Consider the following 10,039-nt stretch of genomic DNA (forward strand, 5'->3'; position numbering starts at 1 on the left):
AAAGAATGGGTCCATAGTAGGGCTGGGCGATAAAACGATAGCGATATGTATCGCAATCGATATCAATAAAAAATACATTCGATAGAACATTCGATAATTAAAAGCAACACACACCTCCCTACGGAGCCCCTAAGGGGACATGAGCAAAAAAAAAATCTAAAGTTTAGTTTCACGTAAGCACATGAAAGTTTTGTGTGCGCACGCAAAACCTTTTCACATGAAACTTTTACGTGAGCACATGAAACGAAACTTTCATGTGCCCTTAGGGGCTCCGTACCTCCCGCCTAACGTTGTCCATAAATAAATAGGCTAAATATATCTTGCATTGTAGCTAGTATTTGCAACTCTACCAGATTAGGCGATAGAAGTAGGCCTACCTCAACACAGACTCTCAATGAGTCCTTGCCCTGTGCACTCTCTCTCTCTCTCTCCCTCTCAACAGGCGCATCCCTTCTCAACATGCACATGTAATCCAAACATTTACAATCGTGCAAGACGACTGGTTAAATGCTATTAAATCCGGTTAGCATCATTAGCACGCTGCACGAATTTGTTCAAAACTGTTGCATTCAAATTGACTGCTAAATTCTAATCATCTCAATCCCGATGCAAATGGAAAAGTATTTTCCAAGACTCAAACAGGCCTGTCCCAAGGAGAAAAAGTATTCTTTTGAAACTTAAACACATGTGGGGAAACTGAACAGTCTAACCAGTAGACTATGATAAACTAGCAAATAAAGCTACTTTGTTTAGGCCTACAATATTTCCAGGCTTCAACCAGTGCTGCTTTTCATTCAGACTTATGTGCACATTTATTTATTTGAGTGTTTGTCATGATTGTGTTGCTATTTATTTTCCTTGTTTGCTTTGATTGATAACTGAGGTGATTTCAAATCAGAGGAAGGTTAAGTTTAAAATAAAAGTGTTTAAATTGAACTTTTTTTTCCTTCTGGTCCTTATCTGAAATAGATTTTTTTTTTTTTAAATCAATAATTATCGATATCGACTGATATGAAATACTTATATCGTGATACAGTTTTCAGCCATATCGCCCAGCCCTAGTCCATAACATTTATTTCTCGCGTTGTGCTTGCTGAGGATCTAGACGTCCTCAGTGTGTCGGTGGCCTTTTCAGTAACTTATCATGTGAGCTGTTTGTTTAAGATGAGCGGCAAACTCTTATGTGCAGCGGTTTTAATCAAGGCACAATATTATGTCCAAAGTACTAGTATGTTGTTTGACCAACGTTGAAATGACCAAATATGAACTAATACAATTTCAACTTTTATTCAACATGTTTTGAATATTTTACATTTGAGTGTTTACATGTTTGATGCTGTTTTTAACCACAATTCTGTATTCTGAAATAATGTTTCCATAGTGCTGAGTTAAAGGGTTTGTTCATAATTTATCAACCTGTGTCTTCGATGAGGGTGAGAGTCCACTAAGCATAAAACCCTGCAAACATTACACTAATTGTAGTGTATGACTTCATGTAGTTGACCAGTCCACACACTTTGGTTTCTTGACCTTTACAATTTCATTTTGCTAATAAAATAATATTTTATTGAATCACACAGTGTCAGCTAAATTACTAAATGCATAGATGTTAAAAGCACAGATTTCATGTCACAGGAGTAGTTTTAATGAGCTGAGGTGCATCACACACACACACACACACACACACACACACACACACACAAACACACACACGTTCAGCAGCATGTGTGTCTGCTGCATGTGTAATACAGTGAGTGTGTTTTGAAATGAGTGAAACAAATGCAGAGACTCAGGAGGCAACTCTTCTGTCTCTAGTCCCACTTAATGCAGTAAAGTGTAGAGGGCCTGGTGGAAAAACTTGGTTGTGTTGGGCTTGGATGTGTTGGGCCCCCACCGTCGAGTGCTGCCTTGCCTAACCCTGACACTAATCCTAAGCGCTGCCTTGCCTAACCCTGACACTAATCTTAAGCGCTGCCTTGCCTAACCCTGACACTAATCCTAAGCGCTGCCTTGCCTAACCCTGACACTAATCTTAAGCGCTGCCTTGCCTAACCCTGACACTAATCCTAAGCGCTGCCTTGCCTAACCCTGACACTAATCCTAACGCCTTCCAGGCAGCGCTGCCTTGGAGTCGACGATGGGGTCCCAAAATACCATATATCAAAAAGCACATGACCCATGCAGTACTTTCATCTGGCCACAAGAGGGAGATGTTTTGCCAATCCTGATGCCGAACATGCCCAGCAGCTTTCCAGTGCAGATACCTGGCCCAAAGAGACCTCAGGTGGCGTTCAAGCAGCTGTCCTTTAGGCCTCTGACATGTGTTCTTTTTAACAGGGAAATTCTTCTGTTCCTTTTCTTATCATCATGTGCATTTTATGTTTTGGTCCATTTTCCACCTATTGATGGATTTGCCCATTTGTTTCATCAGTCATCATATATTTCGATTTTCAAATATGATATCATAGACGAGAGAGCTGCACCATGTTCCCATACTGTAACATGTCAAGTAAATCGTTATGATCCAGATCTGCAACTTCATTGATATGCTGTAGGTTGTAATAATTACAGTAGAATACGTAAAAGAAAGAGATGGAAAGGAAAAGATCATTGTCTAATTATATAGAGATAGAAGGTCGGGCTTGTGGAGCTATAGGCTATATGGTCCTCGCTTTAGATTGGGGGGATGCAAAATTTACTACAAATAGGTAAGAAAGGTTTTATAAGCGTATTAGTTATCCACCTCTTTGTCTTATACACCATTAACAAGCATTAACAAGCTGCTTGTTAACACTTACAACTGTTAACAAATATGGTTGTAAGTAACTTAAAAGGATGCTTATTAACACTTACAAGCTGCATGTTGCAACAGTTAGTTAATGTTATTAAAGGTTAACAACAGTTAACTAACTGTAATGAATTGTTAACTGCTTATAATGCACTGTTAATACCTAATAAGCACATGTTATTCTAAAGATGGTTCTCTTTTTTTTCATTGTTTACAGTGCAGGATTTAAGAGAAGATGATTGAGCATTAAATCTATACAAAACAAGAAAACCTGTTGCAATCTGCTGTAGGCCTACCAAAAGGAGATAAGGGGAGATAGCAGTAGAGGAAAATAATGCAATGCTGGTAGGGGCTTGAAATGTATTTAGAATAGCAATATGATTGAGAAGGTATGTGTAAACATAATTTGTAAAGCAGAAAATAGTGGGGTTGAATAATATTGCCACCCGCTATCCATGTACCAGGTGTGCCACAGTGCCAGGTTCCCAAGATTACTAAGAACGGTGTCTTGCTTTTATTTTGGTCCAACCAAAAGTACATGTGGCCTGATTTCTTTCCAGGTGGTTGTAAAACAAATGTATCAAGGATAAGTCCTTATTACAAAGTCATAATATAACTTATTACAGTGCTACAGTAGAAGAATTTCACAGAAATCATGTGACTCATACGTTGTGTGGTCTATAAAAGCACCCCTCTGCTCTTTCAAGTCAGCAGATGGAAGGATGCACACACTTCCACATACCTGAGGTAAGGAACTCTTAACATTTAACAATAGGCCTACTTCAGAAGTGGTTATATTGTTATTCATATGATAAGGTTCAGAAATGGCACAGACTATCCAAGAGTGTGTAAAGATCCTATTTACATGTGTAGGCCTAAATTTCCAAAGAAGAAAATGAAGGAACCTCGTAAATCTAGCTTTATGTATTATCTATCTACTATCTATTTTATTAACCCTTTCTGTATCATGTTTTCACTTAATAAATAAGGTAAAAGTAAAATGAAGTGATTGATAGGCAATTTAGCGTTTATCCAAACCGACAGATTCGCAACAGCATAAAATAGAAATATAGCCGCAAGCGGCAATGGCAGGCCCGAGCACCTGCGGGTCGCAACCCGTGACATTTTGGAATCCAACAAAGCCCCGACGTGGTCCGTTCGTGAAATGTACATATTTGATGCGTGGGCTATTTTTTTTTTTTTGTATTTTATTTTCTGGCACACAAAATTTCAGATCAATCCATCAAAGCCTTGAACATTTTTGGCACATGTCCTGCTTGGCCAGATGGTGGCACTATGCTAGGCATGTGAATTACACATGTGAATATCGTCACAATAATGATATCCAATATTTTATTAAGTTTCAGATCAATCACTTAAGGCATTGTCCATTTCTGGCACATTTCCTACTTGGCCAGGTGGTGGCACTATGCCAGGCAGGCCCATTGGGTGTCTGGATATCAACATAATTATAATATCTATTAACCTGAGAAGTTTCAGACCATTCATTCAAAGCATAGAGCATCTTTTAATTTGACAAGCTTCGGGCTTGCCGGTTCGATCCCCGACCAGTAGAAAAAATGTGGGCGGGGGAAGTGGTTGAGCACTGCTCTCCCATGCCCACATCCGCTGAAGTGCCCTTGAGTAAGGCACCTAACCCCTTACTGATCCCTGCGCGCCGCTGTAGCAGACAGCTCACTGCTTCGGGTTGGTGTGTGCCAGTGTTGGGAGTAATGCGTTACAAAAGTAATGTAATTACTGTAATATATTGCTGTTTGCAGTAACACGGTAATGTAAGGCATTACTAAAAAAAATTGGGTAATATTTTACTCGGTACAAACTTCAGTAACGCGCGTTACAATGCATTTCAACCCGAAATTAAGTGGTGTTTTTTTTCGCATATTCGCAAACACCACCGCGAGAACAACAGAGAAGAAAAAATCGTGCATAATAGTAGAACGTTATCTCCTGATACTAGATGAAGATGACTGTGGCTGTGGCTGCAGCAGACTCGAAGTCGGATTCTATTTGCTGGATAGACATAAGCCTACGCTCATTATTTTCAGCTTGTCAGAGACAAGGATATGAAGAACATAATAGTTAAGTAAGTGCACTTTGTGTGCGAAACCGAAAGATCTCTCTGTGCCACGCGAAATAGCACAAGTAATTTAATGAAACATCTAAAGTGGTGCCATGCTAATCTTTTTGATTCTTGTTAAAACACAAACTATGCTCTTAGTAGTGCATGTCAGCTTTGTGCTGTGAACTTGAATTAAAGAGAATAAAGGGATAGAAATGCAGAAAAAGATTGTGTAGCATGGCAATGCCACCGCTCCCACCACGCGCATCATGCACTTTGCGTAGGGCACCAAAGGACAGAGGGGGCACCCAAATAGCCTATGCCATTGCACACTTCCATTTCCAAAGCAATGAAGGCTGCTTAAAATAACAACTTAACATTGTGCATATTATTGTTAATATTGTGCTATCAATGTAACTCAAATAAACAAGAGCTGGCAAAAGGGCATTATGAGAACGTAAAGATAAATGTTGTTAAAGTGACAGTGCACCATTTATAAGTAAAACAGCATTTCTTCAGAAATTAATGTTTAAAACACACAGTAATGGTCTTAAATTATAAGCTTTTTATTTGACTTTAGGTGTTTGAGTTATCATTTAAATGTCACTCACTCAAAGCCACTCACTTAGAGCACCGAAATGGCCAGCAGGCCACCATCTTGACATTGCTTTATGTAAGCTTTGATTTAGGCTCTCTGTTGATTTTAATGAGAAGGCCTAGGCCTTAAAGTTACAGTATTTCTATCACAATTTACCAGACTTTGACCTTTTTGTCGGTTTTAACAAAATTCTGACTATGATTGTTCCTTGTATTGCATCATGAGCACTGGTCCTATTGCATTCTACTGTTAGCCTTAAGCCTAGCTCAGTCATTATGCTATACCACATCTCCCTCCATTGGAAGAGCAATGAGCTGCATTGAGCGTAATAAACTGCATTTAGAATGCCAAATCTAATTCTAGATATTTTGGTGAAAGTAACTTAAAAGTAATGCAATAGTAGTGTAATGCCTTACAATTCAGAGACAGTAATATTATAATGTAACAAATGACTTTGAAATGACAGCAATAAGTAATACATAATACATTACGATTTTAAAGTAACTTGCCCAACACTGGTGTGTGCTTCACCTCACTGTGTGCTCATTGTGTGCTTCATCTCACTGTGTGTTCACTGTGTGCTCTGTGTGCTTCACTAATTCACGGATTGGGAGACCAAATTTCCCTCACAGGATCAAAAGAGTATCTATACTTACTTACTAACTTATTTACTATTGGGGCAGGTCTCTCGGCACACTGCCTGATCTTTTCCTCCTAATCTTAATGTAGCCTCTTGTTTTAGTGTTACCGTTTACTTTGATAAAGTCAGCAGGTCCCCTGGTTGAAAAACATCCCAAAGGAATAATTGTCTCACCCCCACAATTGAAATGGACATGGTGTCATTCAATCTCAGGCCATGTCCCTGGGTCAAAAAAATCCAGCGAAAGCTAAATTCATTGTCCAGGTGTGCCCTTATAAAGGTTAAGCTGAGTTGTGCATGTTTGGAGAATAGTGATTCATGATCACATCCATGATGACTAAGTGATCAATTTTGGGATGGGGTGAAAATTTCAACCACCAAAACACCAACCCCAAAGTGGAGAATAGCTATAGAAATGTATTAGTTTTGGGTGTTTTTCAGACAATGGGACCTAGTGACCTCAAAGTAAATAGTAACACTAAAACAAGGGGCTACATTAAGATTTTTGGAGGAAAAGATCAGTTAATTCACACAGGAATGCTTTACTCAGAGCAAAGAGATTTCTTAGATGTAATGAAATAATAAAGAGAAAAATAGAATGAGAATTCTTTTATCAATTCAGTGGTGGTGTCTTTTACTTAAGGGTCGTATTTATTGAAATAGGCCTAATCTTAAAGTAATCCTAAAGTAATCAGATTACGTTACATGCTTTTGGTAATCCAACTGATTACGTTACTGATTACAAAAATTGCCATGTAATTTGTAGTCAGTAATGGATTACATTTCAAAGTAATCTGACCCAACCCTGTTCATAGGTTTGTATGTGCTAACGCTTACTTGAACGTTCCCTATTGTGGCTTGTGGGGTAGAATCTAACTTGTTGACACGTTTAACATTACTGTTGTTTACTAGTTTATGTAAATCACATGACTATAACAGACATCTCAACCTGCAAAAAGTCATTTCAGGGAGGTGTCACGAAGCCCCCCCCCCCCCCGTCAGTACACCAAATAAGTAATTGTGAAAATAAAATATGTAGATCTTGCAGTTTGGTCTTTTCATGTAGCCTTGGCAACTAGCCATCTAGTATAGGCCTGAATAACGCACATGAATTGACACTAGTTTTGCAATCATTTAACCCACCATGGGCAATGCTAATGCTGTTACAAACAGTGCAGCATGCAATACTAGGCCTATCATTATGTTAGGCCAATTCATTACTGTACATAAAGTCAACTTTATGTAGAACATTCCTTTCAAAGTATCTGCATTGGTTCTGAAATCCTCTAGGGCCAGATTGAAAGGGTCCATACCTACATATAGAGTATCTATATATAGGCCTATACTAAGGCAATGACTGGATGGTGTTCCGTAGAGTAATGAGTGTTTACACATGTGAAGAGAGAGAGTGAAGCACTGGTGAGTTAGTGTGGCATTTTGATGGGTTGTGTTTGAAAAATGAAAACAAGTTACTTCCTGTTTGATTTTTGTGTGTTAAGTAGAAAATTGTGTGTGGTGTTTTTGCAAAATGTGTTTTAGTCAATTGAAAACTGAGTCAAACACTGAGAATTAGTGTATGGTTTTGCAGATTTGGTGTGGGGTTATGATGTTTGGAAGACATGTTTAGAAAATTGTGTGACAAGCAAAGATTTAGTGTGTAAGCATTTGAAAAAAACTGTAACTCCATTGTACCTGCAATCTGCTGCAGTTCCGCTAGGGGCGATCACGAATAAGTGCAAAAACAATGGGGGTCTATGGAGCTAGACGGCTAAATGTGTCTCTTTCACCTGGTTGTCGTTGAAAAATCGAAGATTGGATTGTGGTTTCTGCAAGATCAATATGGATTATAGGTCAAAAGTTGAATGAACGAGTACTTACGTCCTTTCGATTTCTTACAGGTTGGGTCGTTGTTGCCCACAACTCACTAGCTTTCTGCTAATGAATCATTGACTCATTTGAAAGGCTTTTTAGAACAAATAAGTGACTCAAAAAATATAATACTCAGCAGTGTATATTTATATACCAGAACAGGAACTGCAACCAGTTCAGAAACCGGAAGTTTCCCGAGAGTGGCGGTTCTCCCCTTATTAGACATTCTCTGGTTCAAGCATGTTGTTTAGGTGGGTCAGTTGACGAGCCGTTGAATCACAGCATAGCACCCAGAATGCATTGCAACACACCGTCATGAAGAGACTCATCGTTAGGTTGGCTTTAAATAGCATACAGTACCTATTGTAGCCTAATTTAATGTTGTCTGTAAGCTCCACAGATCGTGGCAAGACAATTGAATTGATTGTGGACTTCTTGCCGGGCAGTGATACTTAACTTGAATAGTAGTGTATAATATCTGAATGTATGTGTGTTTCTCAATGTTATAATGTATACAACTGTATACATGACTAAGTTTGAATGGAGCTGGCTGGGCATTGAACTGGGCTGAATGGACTAGGAAAATAAATATATATTTTTTAAATGGCCTGTATGAACATGGATTCACTTTAAAAAAAAAGATGGCCATCTTTTTTTTCATGACCTTTACACTTGGTGCTGGGAAGGCATTGAACTGGGCTGAATGGATTTGGATAATATATATATATATTTTTTAATGACCTGTTTGAACATGGATTGGCTTTAAAAAAAGATGGCAGAGCGTGTGACCTTTACAACTGGTGCTGGCAAGGCATTGAACTGGGCATCAGACAGCTCAGCCCATTAGCCAGCTGCCAGGTGTCTTAGAACTCTACGGTGCAAGCTTAAGCCATTAGAGCTGTGATGTCATAATCGAAATTAGAATCCTGAACATTCCGCCATTCATTTCAATGGGCCCAAAAAACGCTGAAAAACGGGAATACCGCGAAAACGACAAGGGCCAGTGACACGAAAGTAACAAGCTCCCTACACCGGCTCGGGCCTGAATTTTTGGAGTTGGAACCGCGTCGATAGCTCAAACGGTCTAGGAGCAGTAGTTGGTACAAAAAGTGGGTGAATAGGAAGATATAAGAAAACTTAAGAAGAACAATAGTGGGCTTGCTGGATCAAACCCACTAATAAATCTAAAACCATAGAACATAACTTTTGGATACCCTGGAAATGTTTAAATGTGCAGGGGATAGTAGCTAATTTTGTAAAAACCCAACCTAACTGCAGGTTTTAGGGGGGGAAAAAGGGTTTGGAATTGCATGTTGCCACAAGTGCCTAAAACTTTGGGTGTGGTCTGCATGGCAGGTGAAGGGTTTATATGAACAAACTCTGATGGACATTCTCATGTAACCATTAATCTTCATATTGAAAAAAATTCCCTTAAATTTTTTAATACAAATTGCAAGCAGTGTCCCAGTTCTCAGGCAGCACGAGACACTGAGCAGAAAAGGCACATCTTTAATACAATTCAGCTGTGCATGTAGTGGAAAGTTACTGTCAACCAGAGGTGGGACCAAGTGACTGTTTGGCAAGTCACAAGTAAGTCACAAGTCTTAGCAGTCAAGTCCAAGTCCAGTCCCAAGTAAAGACAGAGAAGAGCAAGTCGAGTCCAAGTCCATGTCACATCAAAGCCAAGTTGTGTCCAAGTCCAAGTCCCAATCTTTTTCAAGTCCTGAACAAGTCATCAGGTACTCTTCACTTAATAATGGCATTATTAGACTATCGATCATAATTTTAACACATCAATCTAATCTACAGTATTTTTTTTCTAAATACAGATTAAAATATGTTCAATGGTTCTGTCTTGACATCTTTTACGATATATGCATGTGCATACCTGTGAAATATACGCATGAGCATACCTGAGTAATCTGTACGAAATGGATAGCTACATGACACTCAGCACAACAGCAAATATATATTTTTTTTCCAAATTGCGGCATCCACTGTAAGGATAAGTAATAATTTTACTGATGGCATTTCACTGCGATAGGCCACAGATTTGCCTGCAAA

The sequence above is a fragment of the Alosa alosa genome, chromosome 21 (assembly GCF_017589495.1).
Source record: "Alosa alosa isolate M-15738 ecotype Scorff River chromosome 21, AALO_Geno_1.1, whole genome shotgun sequence".
In the NCBI taxonomy this organism is placed as follows: Eukaryota; Metazoa; Chordata; class Actinopteri; order Clupeiformes; family Clupeidae; genus Alosa; species Alosa alosa.